General features: G+C 45.2%; 1 pseudogene; it reads right to left on the reverse strand.

Annotated features, from left to right (window-relative positions):
- Positions 1 to 3369: 3369 nt before the first annotated feature.
- LOC132497562 (RNA-binding protein 7-like) lies at positions 3370 to 3994 on the reverse strand (annotated as a pseudogene).
- Between the last annotated feature and the right edge of the window lie 13421 nt (positions 3995 to 17415).

Raw genomic sequence — 17415 nt, forward strand, 5'->3', positions numbered from 1 at the left:
GAGCTTTGTTTTCAGAGCTCTGCTTTGTCTATGGAATTAGATATACGGTTATAATAATTTCACCTTGGGATGTCCCAAGACATAAACACGGACATGAATATTAGCTCCACGTTCTCCCAAAAGAAGGCTTGTGAGTTTTGTTTTCATAGTAATTCTCAGCAGATTTCATCATAGAAAATACTGAGCCGCACTCACAGAACCCAACAGAGCCTGATAGTTTGCTGGGGTTGCAGGAGAACAGATCGCACGGCAGCCTGCGGACATGGAGAGTCCTTGAGACTCATGTTCAACCCCACAGCACAGTAAGTTTGGGAGTCTCAGAAAAATTCAGTCTGGTTCCCAGACTCTCTCCTCACTGGCAACTTTATTTGGCTGCATTACCTGGTAAATCGTTTAATACTCCATCTTTCCTATGTAAAATACCCAAAGGCCTAAAAACCTTAGGAGCTATTTGCTTAATTCAACAACAATTGGCTCTCATAGCTTTTCAACTGATTGTTTCAGACCCAGATTTGATCTAACTGGTTGGGAAGATACAATTAATTAGTTCTTTGATCAGAGACTATTATTGCTATTTATCATCTTCTCAAGACCAGATGGGTTTCTTTTCTAATTTTCAATGTTACATTGCATAAGAAATTAAAATTCTACCAACTGCCTTTTTGTAATCTCTGTGTGTGGGTTGAATGGATGAAATTAAGCATAAGGTTATTTGCTGAGCATTCACTCTGGCACTCTGTGTAATACTCAAAAAAAGCAAGGTACAGTCCTTCCTTTCAAGGAGCTTATAATCTAGTGGAAGGAGAAATGAGCTCAGAGCCATATGCACAGCTACTTGTTTTACTTAACATTAGGGAATTATTCAAAGATAGTGGGAACACAGAAAAAGGACTGGTAGTGTTCCCATTCATCTAGGAGCACCTTAGAAGGATATATAGAACTAATTCCATTTGAACTTGGACTTGAGAGATAAGCAGGATTTTGAATGGTAGTAATGGTCAGGGGTGGTGGGAACGGCAGAGACACGATCTCTAAGGTAAAAAGGTAGAGAGCACACTTGAACAGAGGATTGTATGAGAGTGTCTGTAGGCATAGGGCACCCGCAGCCCAGACCAAGCAGGAAGGAGGTGATGATGGAAGATGGACAAGGTACTGTAGAGACTTTGCACAGCGGGGCAGTGTGGAAGGATTCTGAGTTGCGGAGCCATAGAATTAGATCCATTTCTAGGACAATAACCAGGAAAATAAAGTGAAGGATGAAATGAAAGAGCTGGAGGAGACAGGAAGCAGGAAGGCCATCCAAGAGGCTGATGGAAGCCCAAAGAAGCAGAGCGTCAATGGAAGAGAAAAGGAGGGATGGAAGCAAGCTGGTTCCGACACGTTGTCTTCTCAGTTTTCAGTCTTGGGTTTTCTTATGATCCTAGCTGATCTCTCTCTCCCCTTATCTCCATATCTATCTATCTAGCTGATTTTTTTTTTTTTACTTAGTTCTCCTTTCCTCTCTTTAAATAATGGAATGGAAAGAAAGAAACAGCCCCTTCCATCTTGACCTCTACATAACTTACAGAACATAACCATCTTAGACCACAGAAAAGGTTCCCATGTGTCACAGCTGTGGCAATAGCTAAGAGGGCTCTGAATAATTGTAAGAGGACAGTCATAGACGTTACATGATTAAACCTGGTTTTAGACATCCTTACTCCCAGTCCTGCCTCAACTGCCCTGTCCCCGCAGAATATTCCTTGTTTTCCCTGTAGATAATTTGATATCACATTTGATCAGCGATTGGCTGACTGCGGAAACATCTGTGCTCTTTTGGTTTAGTTTTCCTGTGTTTACAGTGATACAGCAAACGTTTGCAACTTTTTTGTTTGGTTTTGTTTTGTTTTGTTTTGTTTTCAATATATTAAAAAGCAACATAGTACAAATGTTGTAGTTAATATGAAAAAGGATCCAACTTTTTCAAGGAATGAATTTTTATAAACAAGTTCTACAATGAAAGGGAAACGGCATATTGATACATAAAAGTTTTGTTAAACAAGATTTAAAAAAAATTTTTTTTAGAAGATGTTGGGGGTAGGAGTTTATTATTAATTTATTTATTTTGGCTGTGTTGGGTCTTCGTTTCTGTGCGAGGGCTTTCTCTAGTTGTGGCAAGCGGGGGCCACTCTTCATCGCAATGCGCGGGCCTCTCACTATCGCGGCCTCTCTTGTTGCGGAGCACAGGCTCCAGGTGCGCAGGCTCAGTAGTTGTGGCTCACGGGCCTAGTTGCTCCGCGGCATGTGGGATCTTCCCAGACCAGGGCTTGAACTCGTGTCCCTTGCATCGGCAGGTGGATTCTTAACCACTGCGCCAGCAGGGAAGCCCCAAGACTTTAAAATTTTTAAATCAAAGTGTTTTAGACTAAATTATTTCAAATATTCAAACAAAAACAAAAAAACCCCTGTACAATCTCCATAATAAAATGTGTCCTTGCACTTTGAAAATGTTAAGATTTTAGAAATTTGAGTGATGGAGGCAGCATTTAAAGGTTTCGTGAACATTTTTTTCCCAAACAGAGAATACTTTAAGTAAAACATTTTACCATTTTATCTATGCATTTACATTTTTGTTCTTCCAGAAAAAGATTTACATTAACACTGTAATTTTACTGTAAAAAAAAATACATTTAGAGATATTTAACTTCCTAAGTGACTTCAGTCATACATCAAACATGATTTAATGAGCAAATTCTAAAATTTTATAATGAAATAGCATGTGCAGATGTATACTTGTATGCTCACTTACAGTAAAACTCAAGATCATGTCACAGAACTTACACTTAAGTTCTCTAAGAAGTTAAATAATAAGATTAATCCCCAAACTTGACCAAAAGGTTTTCTCAAATGTTAGTAAATTGAATTACTGAATTTACATTTTCTCATTTATTAACAAAATACTGAGTCATTTCAGACTATCAACTTGAATGTTTTCCATTATATACACCAAAAGTCTGACTCCCTAACAAGAAATTTCTTGCAATACAAAAAGATAACAGATAATTAAAATATTTGCTTCATAATACAACTAATCCATAAAATACATCCCTTCCTCAATTGTCTAAAATGATTAGGAATTGTGGCACTTTCTTTAGCATAAAACCCTTTCCTCTTCTTAAAACTCTGAGATGAAAGGTTATTTATGTAATAAAACTAGAACCACAATTCTTCTCATTTCTGTATTGGACTGCAATTAGGCTTTTAAAATTTTATAGAGAAATGTGGCAACTTGTAAAGCTGCTCTATAGAGTTTTTTTAAGAAAACATTCCCAGAAATAACTTAACAAAAGGGCCTAGAATGACCCTATGAAAACATCCTTTTAACACTTCTTAGTGTCGAGATGAGCACCATTTTCCATCGCTACCACTGTCTCTTCTGTTATCATAGTCATGGCTCCAGCCATCGTGATTTCTCTCTTCATAGAAGAAATCATCTCTGCTTCCTCTGTAATGATGGTTGGACCCATGATCAGTGTAATGCTGTTCACGGCTATGTCTATCCACTACCTAAGGATGAGAATTCTGCCTGACTTTTCGCTGTGATAATGGTGTATCTTGGCCCCACTGGGAGGTTGAAGACTGGTTAAAAGTAGGATTATGTGACTGAACTGATGGGGAAAATCCTGATTGATCCAGATGTGGAGAACCAAATTTCCCTCCATATGACATCTGTCTCAAAGCACTGTTCATCACTGCTTGTCTCTGAAAATTTTCTGAAGAAGAAAAAGATCTTTGAATTATCGGTGTTGATGGAGTCATGTTATCCACTGTCCTTTCGTACCTGCTAGGAGATGTGGAAGTAGAGCTTGAACTTCCAACATGATGCTGGGAATATGACAAACTGACCTCCTGTGAGGCATGGCTACTTCCTGATCTAAACTGAATTTTGATGGGCCTTCCAAAAAGTTTGATTCCGTTAAGCAGATTCATGGCCTAAGGAACAGATACTTCATGTTTGAAACTTACAAACGCAAACTGCTTTGGTTTACCATCCTTATCTTTTGGAATTTTCACTTTTATTACTGGCCCAGCCTGTCGGGTGTGGGGACGGACCGTCCCGCTTGTGCCAGGAAAGCGGGGATGGCCATTGGGCAGGGCCCTACCCAGGCCGGAAAACAAAAGGGAAAGCACGTTTGCATCTTTCATTGGTCCTATACTGTTATACTTTTGTCCAACTGATTACATGTTACCTAATTGCTCCTTAGTGATTTTTAAAAATACAATCTTCCAGCAGTTGACTAACAGACCCTGCTCACCAAGCGTTAAGATAAACCAAAAGATACCTTGAAGGGATCCTAATGGATTGTGTGTGGGTACCATGGGATGAGTATGAATACATTTTAGAGAAAAGGAAAATGGTGCCTTATGACATTGTTTGTTGCCCCAGAGCTTGATGAATTACACTCGAGCCCCATTCTCTCCTTCAGAGACAAGGCATTTCACTTGCAGACGTATCTTTTTTTCGATTCCACTTCTTTTTTTTTTTTTTTTTTTTTTTTTCCCTTTTTGCGTTATGTGGGCCTCTCACTGTTGTGGCCTCTCCCGTTGCGGAGCACAGGCTCCGGATGCGCAGGCCCAGCGGCCATGGCTCACGGGCCCAGCCGCTCCGCGGCATATGGGATCCTCCCAGACCGGGGCACGAACCCGTATCCCCTGCATCGGCAGGCGGACTCTCAACCACTGCGCCACCAGGGAGGCCCGATTCCACTTCTTTATTTCATTCTCCCCAAGGGATCTCAGGCAAGTGCACAGTTAGGCAACAAAGACTAGCAGGAAAACATCATCTAGGTGGGGTGTATTGGTTTCCATGGTTCCTGAGAAGTTAGAGTGAAGGAAGGAAGCGAAACTTGGGCACTGAAAGCAAATCTTCTATTCTTTCCTCCTTTCAATGCATAAACACGTACAGAATCCCTCTGGGCAAGGAAGACAGAGCTCACTTAGTGATTCATTTAGATTCTGCATGAGAAGGAGATATTGTTTTAGTCTTCATCATAAGAGGGCCCATTTCTTCAAATTGACCGTTTTTCCCTCTAACTCTTTTCCAAAGTAGCCTGTTTACAATCTACTCTTGTAGATTACAATACTCAGTAGAGACAAGTAGGGAGACATTCAGACCTTGAAAAGCTTCAAGACATCCCACAGAGTTGGAATGCTTTTCTCAAAGGGAAAAAAATTCTGCAAATGTGTATGTACTTGCCTCTGTGCCTGAAAGAGCCAGCTGGACAGACCATAAACAGCTCCCATTCAGGAACAACAAAAGCCCATGTCAGAAGTCAAGGGACAGGGGGCTGAGAACTAATAATAATTTTACACTTACACAGCAGTTTTCATCTGAAGACCTCAGAGTGCTTTACAAACATTAATTAAATTGCCCCACAGCCCTGCGAGAGGGCTGTGTATCACTGTTTCCAATTTGCAGGGGGTGGAGGGAGGAGAAACGTGTGCCTGGAGTGAAGTTGGAACCAGGCCATGCTACAGTGCAAGTGGATTGTGGACTCAGAAAAAGCAGTGGGATGTTTCCTCTGTGAATTTAAGGCTATGGTCACGTCTCACGGTACCTGCTGGACCAAGAAGGAGATGGTCTGGCAACAGGGCTGTCCAGGGCGACCCCTCAGCAAGACCCACCTCCTGCATAAGGCAGCCACTTGCACTGGGCTTGAGGGGCTCCGGCATGATCTCCCCGACAAACTCATTGCCATTATTACAGACGCATCCCTTCAGTGGGACTCATGAGGGCAAGTCAGGCCCACCTGAGGTGCTGGCTCTGATTGCTTGGAGGTGTAGTCAGGACAGCTGCTTGGAGAAGGATCGTGATGGGTACTCAGCAGAAAATCCTATGATTGATTATTATCTGCCTTGCATTTGGGAAAAAGTAGGTGTGGGTTGAATTGTGTCCCCTGAAAAGATATCTTTTTTTTAACAAAACTAATTTTGTTGAATTATAGTTGATTTACAATGTGGTGTTAATTTCTACTGTACAGCAAAAGTGATTCAGTTATATATATATGTTCTTTTTCATATTCTTTTCCATTATGGTTTATCACAGGATATTGAATATAGTTCCCTGTGCTACACAGTAGGACCTTGTTGTTTATCCATCCTATATATGATAGTTTGCATCTGCTCATCCCAAACTCCCAGTCCATCCCTCCCCCCCACCTCCGCCCTTGGCAACCACAAGTCTGTTCTCTATGTCTGTGAGTCTGTTTCTGTTTTGTAAATAAGTTCCTTTGTGTCATATTTTAGATTCCACGTATAAGTGATATCATACGCTGTTTGTCTTTCTCTTTCTGACTCACTTCACTTAGTATGATCATCTCTAGGTCCATCCCTGTCGCTGCAAATGGCATTCTTTCATTCTCCCTGAAAAGATGTCCTGAAGTTCTAACCCCGGTACCCATGCATGTGACTTCATTTGGAAATCGGGTCTTTGTAGATGTAACAAGTTAAGATGAGGTCATACTGGATTAGAGTGGGCCCTGACTCTGAAGGCTGTGTCTCTGAGACAAGGGCAATCTGGACGCAGCCACAGAAAAGCGTGGCGCATGAGGATAGAGGTGGTGATTAGCGTGATGTGCCTACAAGCCAAATGACCAGGGTTGCTGGTGACCACCAAAGCTAGAAGAGGCAAGGAAGGAGTCCTTCCTAGAGCCTTGGCAGGGAGTACAGCCCTGCTGACACCTTGACTTCGAACTTTTGGCCTCTAGAATTATGAGAGAATAAATTTTGTTGTTTTAAGCCACCCGGTTTGAGATGCTTTGTTACAATAGCCTTAGGAAATTAATACAATAGTCTAAATATTGGAAGTTGCAAATGCAGGATCATTAAAATGGTCGTTTATTTAAAGACACGTCCCACCATTGTAATAAGCGAAGGAAAGCTTTCTGGAGAGATTGGGCTGTGACGATGGAGATGAGGATAGGGTGAGCACATCGTAATGATGGTGACAGTGACATCACTGTAGTCCTCTGACCTGGCACCTGCTGATGGTGCTCAGCCACTTAGATGTTTTGGCGTGTCAGTCCTGTTGGAACATGTTGGATTATACTTGTGAAAATTCATTTAACGCATCCCATTTCTTCATCCCTATAATGACATAGAAAGAAAAACAAGGAAGGCATCCAGAAGTCCAATCAAGGATAGCAAAAAGCAAAAATAACCTACAAATAAGAAAATGGAAAAATAAAATCCAAACACTGGGAAAATTAATCTGTCATGGGTGAAGTTGCAAGAGATCATCTGTTGTATTCGTCTTTAGTCTTGCCCTTTGCAGGCTCCCTTTAAAAAATACAAACAGTCCTGGGATGGGCAACACATATAAAACAATACAATCATGTCAGGCTTTGGAGTCAGACAGATGTGAATGGAAATCCAGGCTCTGTCATTTACTATCTCTACGGTATTAGGGAAGTCACGTGACCTCTCAGTGCCTTAATTTATGCATCTGCTAAGTGGGTGTAATGATATTCTCATACGTTTGTTGTCAGAATTAAATGAGTTAGTATCTGTTTCAAAGCCTTCTCTATAGTATGTACAGTATTATCAGTAGCATTTGCTTCTGCTCAATAAATAGCTTTTCTTCCCGTGGAGAGTGGATAAGGTGGGAAAGGCAAGCTGGAGAGAGGGCAGAGGGAGAGGCTGGGGGAGATGACCCAGTTGAAAGATCCTGCATAACGGAGTCTTCCATTGGACTGCGGTTTGAGGAGAAGTGCTTCCTTCTCCCTGTGGCCTCAGGGTGGCTCTGCCCCCAAGATTCTCCTCTCCTCCTTGGCTAGGGTCCCCCAGAGCTGGGGGAGTGACAGAGTGCCCACAGTACACTGCCGTGGGCAATGGAGCTGCTTCCTTGTCTGCCTTGGCTCTCTGAGCAGAGCCCACATCCAGGGAACTGGAGCTGGGGAACCCCTGCAGGCGGCTCCAGCTATCAGTGGAGTCCTTTCCTCAGGCTGGGAGCCAAGTACTTCCAAGAAAGGAAGCAGACGTTTTTCCTATCGGACTGGGCAGAGAAGTCAACAACCTCACCTTCTTTGATAGCGATCTTTGAGCCCCAGTTAAATGGGTCAACTCCTATTTACCCAAAAAAGAAACAATCTTGCCAAACGGTTCATCATCATCTTTTTTTTTTTTTTTTAACAAATGTGAACACGTTTTGAGTGTAACTTCTTATTTCCCCAGGCTCCACCCAACCAAAGGCATGAGTGACAGCCTTGATCAAAATATAAATATTTTAACGTTGAGTTCCCCCACCACATATGGCTGGTAATAAACACAGACCCAGACCCTGTGGGTCCTGAGTGGCCCACCGTTGCGCTTGGCCACCATCATGTTTTCCTCTTGGAATGGCCATGCTGCTCTCACTCTGCCACCTGGTGGACTGGTTCTGCAACTGCATTTACCATACCTGTGGCTTAGGTCTCAGGAGACTGTTGCTTTGTTGCTGTTCCTGCAGCTGTTGGGCCCATGAACATGGGAAAGGCCTCTCTCGTCAATAAAACCTCTCTAAATAAGAAGTTAGCTAATTGCAATTTCTTTCAGTTCCTAGAATTGGGGCACTTTCTACCTCCCAATGCTGCATTCAGAAATATCTTGCCCCCCTACCATTAGCCAAAACCCCTAGCCGGGCCCAGGCACTTGTCAAAGACTCTCTCCTTTGACCAAACTTTAATCAACCTCCTGGGAGCCCTCGACTGGACTAGGCATGACCTTGGGCTTCCTTCTCCGTCCTTGTAGAAACCAGTTTGAGCAAGAATCCTATAAAGTCAGTTCAGTGAAAACTCCCCACCTTTGGTGTCTGACTACCCTTGATATCACGCTGATATCAGCAAGAATTCTGTCGAGTCAGTCTCACAAGAATTCCGGTACCCGGGCTTCCCTGGTGGCGCAGTGGTTGGGGGTCCGCCTGCTGATGCAGGGGGCGCGGGTTCGTGCCCCGGTCTGGGAGGATCCCACATGCCGCGGAGCGGCTGGGCCCGTGAGCCATGGCCACTGAGCCTGCGTGTCTGGAGCCTGTGCAAAAAAAAAAGAATTCCCGTAGCCACGATGTCTCTCCTTAGAGTTTTGCATCCACTGACCCCCACTCTGCTCCTTCACTACAAATCCCCACTGTCCTTGCTAGAGTCAGAGTTAAGCCTGGTCTCTGTCCCCTACCACAACCCCCCACTGTAGTAGCCTTACCGTCGCTAGCAAGTGTCAGAAATCATTTTTTCTTTGACACATTTCAGCTGTCACTGCAGGAGGCATCCCTGTCCGCCTGGGCATCCCAGGCTGGAGCAGACTTTTTTTTCCTCTCTGAGACTCTTAATCCCAGAAAGGTCCTGACCCATGAGATTTAAAGTCTCCCAATAATCTCTCCCAGGAGGACTACTGAGGTTGGCAGTCGTATATCTTAGATTTGGGAGGGCATTCATAATTTCAAATCACCTTTCTCACAGCCAACAAATAAGTCCTGAATTTTTGGTTTAAATAAAATTTTTCTGTGTTTTCTGCTTTGGCTCTAGGTCTCCCTCCTGATCACCCCAGCTGGCGTCAGCGTTACATGCCTCGGGCTCATATTGTCCCTTTCAAATGTCCAGCTGTCTCCTTCAGCCTCAGAGCCTGCGTCTCTGTCTTGACCTTCCACGCGACTTAGCTCAGGATCACAGCCGACTGACTGGCTGTGGCCGACTAGGCTTGCTTTCTCAGGTCCTCGGGACTAGACAGGAGCCCCGGAGAAGAGGAGAGGAAGAGATGTGCCTTTGTTCTCTCTCTCCACCCTGCCTCCCTGCCTATAACATCAGGCCGTTGGGCAGGTGATGCGCTGATCTGGCTATTTTTTCCTCCTGAAAATCCAACCCCATTATCCCTGATACCAAATCCTTGGTAAAGAGAGGGCCAGGCTGAGCCTCGAACATGAAGACAGGAAGTGAAGGTAGCCCTGAGATTCTGGGCATAAGAAAGCACCAGTTAAGAGATGGAGAGAAAAGAGATCATATGTGGCGCTTCTCTGCTGGGAACAGGGACCGGACATGCGTGAGGGGCATGAGATCTGCGCCAGGCACTTTCCATCCATTAGCTTTTCCTACGTTATAGATTAGATAACTGAACCTCAGAGAGGTGAAATAGTGTGCCCAGATGCTGTAGCTCAGGAGTGGAGCCAGGATTCGGACTTGGGTCTGCAGAATTTTTTGACTTCTATGCTCCAGCACTTTCCACCAAACCCTATTCCTCCCATGGGGGGGAAATGTGTACGCTCCTGGGGACAGGGATGCAGTCCTCCCACGTCTTCTACAGGAGAAGCCTGGCTGCCTTCGGTCAACCACCCCTCTGTGCCCTGGATCTTGTTACCGTTCATGCCGTTTCTAATAACATATTCGTAATAATCTCCGAGGTGACAGAAATGGTTCCAGTCACCGACATCTGGAAGGGCTCAGGGCTGCCATGACCACGGGCACAGGCTCCAGACTCAGCCAGTACCTGCTGTGGACCTTGGATGCCTGGAATCAGAGGCCCAGGCTGGGCGAGGTACGAGCAAAATGGCAACCAGGCCTGGGAGGGTTCCCTGAGATGGAGCCATGAGCTATGGCCCTCTGGTAAGGCCGATGTGTGCAGCAAGCCCCTGGGAAGTAGATAACCCAGCCCGACAAGTGACCTTGACAGAATTACAGCAGTAATATTTTCAGTTGGTTGAGCTAGTCTTGGCCAATTTCTCTAGAGCATTAGGTGCAAACGTAAGTCTGCTTGTCCACATTGCACACGCCTGCGCTGGCCTCTCCCCCTCCGCCGTTTGAAGTATTTATCCTGTGGCTCGTACAAGCCACGTCTTTCTCTTCCCCAGTGAGACGGAGAGTCTCCAGGCTTCCTTGCCCGCTGCTGGGTATGCAGCGAAGCAGTGAGGACAAGAATCTTGTTCCAAGCCCATCAGGCCGGGCTAGCATTGGATGACCTCCTGCACCAGCCAGCCTGTCTTCTGGGGATTGAAATTGATTTTCCTCCTTTCTGGGTGTGAGCACAACCCGAGGTACAGCTCTGTTACCAACGCCCAACTCAGGTGTGCATTTACAGGTGAACAGTGATACTCTTAAAAAGATAAATGGGAAAAGTTCTTTAAGATGCCCTCTGTCACCTCTGCAGATGAACAGGATGTCTGCTTACATTTCCAAAGAGTAGCTTTTAATTTCTCCATGCCGTTGTGTGTGTGTGTGTGTGTGTGTGTGTGTGTGTGTGTGTGTGTGTGTACAGGGCTGGGGGTGAGAGGTTTCTGAAGCTGTGAGAGAAAATGTGTAAAACTCCAAATTCTTGTCCACATGGCCAGCCTGAGATCAAGGCATGCAAGGTGCTTGCCTCTGGTGCAAGATTTAAGGAGGTGACCAAAAAGTCAGTACTCAAAATGTGTTAATGTCATACATTTTAAAATATCAAAATTAATGCAAAAAATCCACTGTGAGCAACATATCAAAATTTTAAATTAACAAATAGTTGACATTACTGTTTTTTCCCTTTGTTTCAGATTCCAATATGACTTGATGTGGCACTTTAAAAACTTTTGATGTGGTGTTCATCATGGATTTTTTAACATTAATTTTAATTTTTTAACTATTGCATGAAGATATTACTTATTTTGATTACTGAGTTTTTCCTGGTGTCCCTTTAAGTTTTGCAAGCCAGGGGAATTGCCTCTCCCTAGTCTCAGCCCCCTTCAGACATGGCCCGAATCAGAGGCAGGGCTGTTTTTGAGAACAGCTGAAGATACTAGCTGGCGTTTATAGTCAGCCTCCAAATTGAAAATGAGGTGTTGAACTCTTCCTCTAGATGGTAACCGTCTGAGCCCAGAACGGCCTTTGGATTTTGTCATTGACTTGGTCACAGCTAAAGTCATCCTGAGTGCCAAGCAGGAGTGAAGGAGACCTGGCTCTCTTGGGGGTAGTATCAATTCTGTATACACCATGGAAGCTCCAAGAACTGTCCAGGCCACGGGAGGATACAACGAGGCTCTTGATGGATGCTCAAGGTTAATTTTTATGCTGATGATATTTGTAGAGGAACCTCAACCTCCTCTCCCAAGCTGCCTAGTTCATTGCTCAGCTGGGCACTCAGAGCCCTTCTCCCCGCCCCCCCCCCACACCCCCAACATCATCATCCCTGGTGTCCCCAGTAGCCATAGTCTGTGTGGGTATCACTTCAGTAGCTGCCTTTTAAAGATACGGCCCGGTGCTTCTGGAAAAGCTAGCTATTTCATAATTGTAAAATTGACCTCTATTCCACAGCTCTACTACACACTGGTGTATTTCCTGGCAAATCCATCTAACCCAAAATTAAATGACATTTCCTGGCAAGAGATGGACCAGTGGTTGAAAATATAGCAATAGCTCCGCTCAACTTGCAATATTGCTTTACATTCAATATCTCAGGTCTTTCCTGGGTCTGTTAACTGACAAGTTTAAGGGACAAACATTGTGGGCTTGGAGTCTTGCCATTTGGAATAAGAGGCCAGCGAGAGGCTGCCTGACTCTGGTTTTCAGTTTTACTTTTTCCAGTGTATTCTTTCCCATCTCAAACCTGCCCTCCTCCTCCTGTATGCTTTCTTTCAGGAGTCGACATCAGTGCCTATACCCAAGCACACAGGCCCAATTTTACCTCCTTAACCATTTAGATCCCATCCTGCTGCCAGAAGGATCCTGTTAGAATGTTGATGTGATCATGTCATTTTATTGTTTAGAACCCTCTGCAACAACTCCTTCTAGCCTAGAAGGTAAGGTTCAAGGTTCCTCTTTTGGCTCCGCCCACCTCACTGGGCTCATGGCTCACTGTTCTTCCCACCCAAACAGTTGCAACCCTGGCTCAACCCCTGGGCCTTTGCACACACCCTTCCCTCTTGTCACACTCCAGCTTCCTGTCTTAGGGTAACTGTATGGCTGCCAACCTTCTCGGAATGAGAGGCCAGGTGGCGGTGGGGTCTTAGGGTCCTGCATGTGGACTTTCACTTATAGCCCTGATGTCAGTAGGGTACCTCCCCCCTGTCCTCCCACATACCTGATGGTCTTGATTCTAGAGCCTCTCATGTACATTTCACTCCCACATAAGACCCCTGTGCCTCCTAGTAGTTGGGGATGGGGACCCATTGCCTGGCTGGAGCAGCTAATGAAGTAGCCTGGGAGATCTTGCCTCTTTCACAACTGGAAACAATCAGTCCTCTTGTTTTTCACTTTCCTGCCTTCCTCCCATCTTCAAGGACACTCAGAGCCTCCACTGCCTGCATCTTTCTAGGGTTCTAGAGAGCAGATCGTTATTTATCGCTGATATCCCTTTTCGGAGGCACTTAAGATATGGCTTTCTCAGATTGGCTAACATCCTTGGTCTGACTTCATTTTACTTATCTGTAAAATGATAAAAAATGTTATCTCACTTTCAATTCCATTAAAGGAGTTGAATGAGCTAATCTCTCAGGTGACTTCTAAGACAGGACTATCTTAGGATTCGTCAAGGTGTTTAGATTTGTGGGCATGTTGGATTTCTCTTTCTTTTCTAGTTGACTGTGGTTGGAGGGAAATCAGACACATCGGCTCCAGAAGAATCTGGCAAATTAACATACATTTGTTTTTAAGTTAAAGCTTGTGCAGTACCTTTTTTTTTTTTTAATGATTCCCCATCTTAGTAGAGTTTTTGATTACTTGACAGACAATGATACTGTGGATAGTACGTTGGATAAGAGAGTTTGTGAAAGGAAGCCACCAGGGTTTCATGCTGAGGAGGAGCCGAAGGGCCTAGAGAGGCGTGAGTGACATCACCCCAGGCTGAGGGGGTAACCTGTGTCCCCTCTGTAACTTGGCGGGTGACGGTGTAAGGTTCAGGAATAGATGTTATTGGACCCATTAAATAGAGCCCTTAAAAAAGACCGAGTTTTCATTATGCTTTCCAAGAGTGGGCCGTGATTTTGATTTAAGTACCCACAAGCCACAGAAGTCTGAGATGCATTACGACTCAATGTATGTAACTGTTGCAGGATGTGCAGGGGATGGCCCTGGATTGCTGCCCTGGGGGTCACGTGCGGTCACTGCTGGCAACAGCCTGTCACCCGGGCACTGCTTTCCTGGCAAGCACGGACCAGGGTGTAGGGCTGCGATGATTTTGGAAGGGAAAAGGAACAGATGTGCCCCTCCGCTGACTCCTCGGCCTGCCTTGGGATGCATTTGCACGTTGCATGGGGGCTCTGATACCCCAAGGCGTACGGTTGCCTTTGGTTAATTGTTATGACCATGTGTAGGAAGAATTCTGGGTGCAATTGCCAAGTCTTTCATTAGGGCCAGAAATGGAAAAATCTTTCAAACAGAAAATGAAGTTTGGTTTGGCATTCTGATGGATCGTTAGCTAGCCTGAAAATGTACACTTGGCTTTGCTGGTAGGCTGGAGCAAAGGAATAGTAACTTTGCAGGGTTTAGACATGCTGCCCGTGGAGACCAGCGTCCTGTCCCAGGGGCCCCACAGAGCCCTGGGTCTGGCTCTGCTTCAGACCAGACGCTCCTGCCTCATCTCCTTACCGTTGGGGGGAGGGTGGGCACTCCGCAGAGTCTCATTTACCTGGCATGGGCATTTGGCTGTCACACTTGGTCTTTTCCATCTTGGTGCTCCCTGCGGCTGCGCTGTCTCCAAAATGACTTGGCCTCACTTCTGCCTCTGCGCCCCCTGCACGGTCTACACCGGGAAGTTCAGAGTGGACGCTGCTGTCATTTCTTCTAATGTCTGAGTGCCTTCTTGACAAGCTGGTGACCCTGGAGGATTTTGTCTGGTTTTGTTTTGTTTTTTGGTTACATGGCTCCCACATGCACAGTTTACCCAACTTCTGACGTGACTAGATTTCATCCCATGTGGAAAGAAATGTAGCAATCTTTGGACATTCACAGCTGGGTTTGGAAGCTAGTTGATATCACTGATGACGTGTGGATTACACAGATTTATGTGACAAGCTTGTCTGGCCAGCCATACCATCGAGGCCACAAACCCGGGTCCTTTCCAAACTGTAACCAAAACTTATCTGTATCTCAGAGTGTCATAGACTCGAATGAGGGCTGATGCCAGAATGAGTTACAAGTTGACTCTATGTGAGGGGGGAAGCGGGGTGGGAGCGGGGAAGGGCAGAGGGTGAGACATGGGGGCCTGGTGGCTAGAGGAGGCGCGGGCTGACAGCTTGAGCGATGAAAAGGGGGAATTCTAAGGAAACTAAATAGACTATTCAAAAATTATTCTCTGGGACTTGATGTTGGCATAGCTCATAGGGGAAGTGGAAAAGGACAGGGGCTGGATGTGCCTTTAGGGTCCTTCTGTGGAGTCTGAACACTGACAGTGCTCGTCCCTTCCTTTAAGACTTGACTTTGAGCCTCAGTTCCTGCTGTTGTTGACACCATGAAGACTAAATGGTCAACCGTCATGGATGCGCACTGGAACTTTTTTTTTTTTTTTTCCGGTACGCAGGCCTCTCCCGTTGCGGAGCACAGGCTCTGGACACGCAGGCTCAGCGGCCATGGCTCACAGGCCCAGCCGCTCCACGGCATGTGGGATCCTCCCGGACCGGGGCACGAACCCGTGTCCCCTGCATCGGCAGGCAGACTCTCAACCACTGCGCCACCAGGGAAGCCCCACACTGGAACTTTTAAGAGTCTGTTTCAAAGTATGGAGTAGGGTGGAACTGTCCAGAGGTCACTGAGTTCCCCACGGTAACTGGAGGTCAGATGTTAGAACTGGGCCAGTGCAGGAGGAAGGGGGTCATTTGCCTGTGGACCAGTGTGAATAGAGCCTGGGTGAGTAATATAAGAGAAAATACTTTAGGAGGAAATCCAAATCAAAGCCAAGCAGGCCATCCTCAGGGGCAGAGTATGTTGTATTTTCTGTACCTTTCAAACTGTGGCCTCAGAAACCCATAGACAGTACACCACCAAGAGTAAGCCTTAATTAAACTACGGACTTTGGGTACTTATGATGTGTCGGTGGAGGTTCGTGGGTTGTAACACACGGACCACTCTGGTGGGCGACATTGGTAACAGGGGCTGTGTACATGCAGGTTTATGGGAAATATCTGTACCTGCCCTCAATTTTGCTGAGAGCCTAAAAGTGTTCTAAAGAGGTAAAGTCTTAATATAAATTTAAAGTAAAAATATGTCCTAGCAAGCAGACCCTAGATGCTGGTCCCATCTGACCAATAAAGAACAGACCACCACCACACTTGGACCTGGGCATTTAAACCTTTATTAATACAAAGTCTTTCTTTCTTTCTTTCTTTCTTTCTTTTTTCTTTTAAAAGAATCAATTTAGGGCCTCCCTGGTGGCGCAAGTGGTTGAGAGTCCGCCTGCCGATGCAGGGGATACGGGTTCGTGCCCCGGTCTGGGAGGATCCCATATGCCGCGGAGCGGCTGGGCCCGTGAGCCATGGCTGCTGAGCCTGCGCGTCCGGAGCCTGTGCTCCGCAACAGGGGAGGCCACAACAGTGAGAGGCCCGCATACCGCAAAAAACAAAAAACAAACAAAAAAAAAAGAATCAATTTATACGGTGGCTCAGATTGGTTTGAGGTTATTTGAAGCTGTATGTGAACATGTAGTAAGGCCCCGTCTTCCATATGTTGTAGTTGTGTGTTTGATTTTAATAATTCTAAATATAATATTTTATATTCAGTCCTACCATATCGAATTGTCTTTGATTTGGCCTAGTTTTCCAGCTTGCCAAGATCTTTTTGAGACTGAGGTCTGTTTTCCAATATGTTATATGTTAGCCTCAGCTTTCTGGAATTTGATATTCATGTTTGCTATGTTTTTATTGACAAAAAGTGTTGAAAGATAAGGTGAGGAACAATTTCTGTAGAATTCTGTTAGTGATCCCTTTCCAGCTTAATATGTTAATCCATTAATCCAATCTTTCTGGGTAATTTTAATCAGTTGGTTATTGATCACCTAAGTCAATATGCCAGATACAGAGTCCATTCCCCTTTAATGGCTAGTGGTCATGCTGCCCGGACCATGCCCTTAGCATCCTTCCTGTCTAGACCACATCCCTTCTAAGGAAAACTCCTTTACTTAACCTCCTACCTAGGCAGCCTTGCTTTCTTCCTGTAGTCATTGCCCCTTGCTGGTTCATCCTGACTCAAGAGCAGCAATCCTGTCACCTTTGGCCTCATGCAAAAAGCTGGACCAATCATATTCTCTAATTGTAAAATCTGAACTAAGGAAAATGAAAGGAATTTTATACTTTCAATAAATCTAGCAGTGAAGAAAAATAGCCTGAGGTTGAGTTGGGGCTGAGGAAAGCCAAAACTTGCCTCTCTCTGGAGAGCGAGGTGCTGACAAGGTTTGGAAGCTTCTTTTGTATCTTAGGTCATTCTGAGAACTTTAGGAAACCTATGGACTCTCTCCCCTGAG

The sequence above is a fragment of the Mesoplodon densirostris genome, chromosome 10 (assembly GCF_025265405.1).
Source record: "Mesoplodon densirostris isolate mMesDen1 chromosome 10, mMesDen1 primary haplotype, whole genome shotgun sequence".
NCBI classification, from domain to species: Eukaryota; Metazoa; Chordata; class Mammalia; order Artiodactyla; family Ziphiidae; genus Mesoplodon; species Mesoplodon densirostris.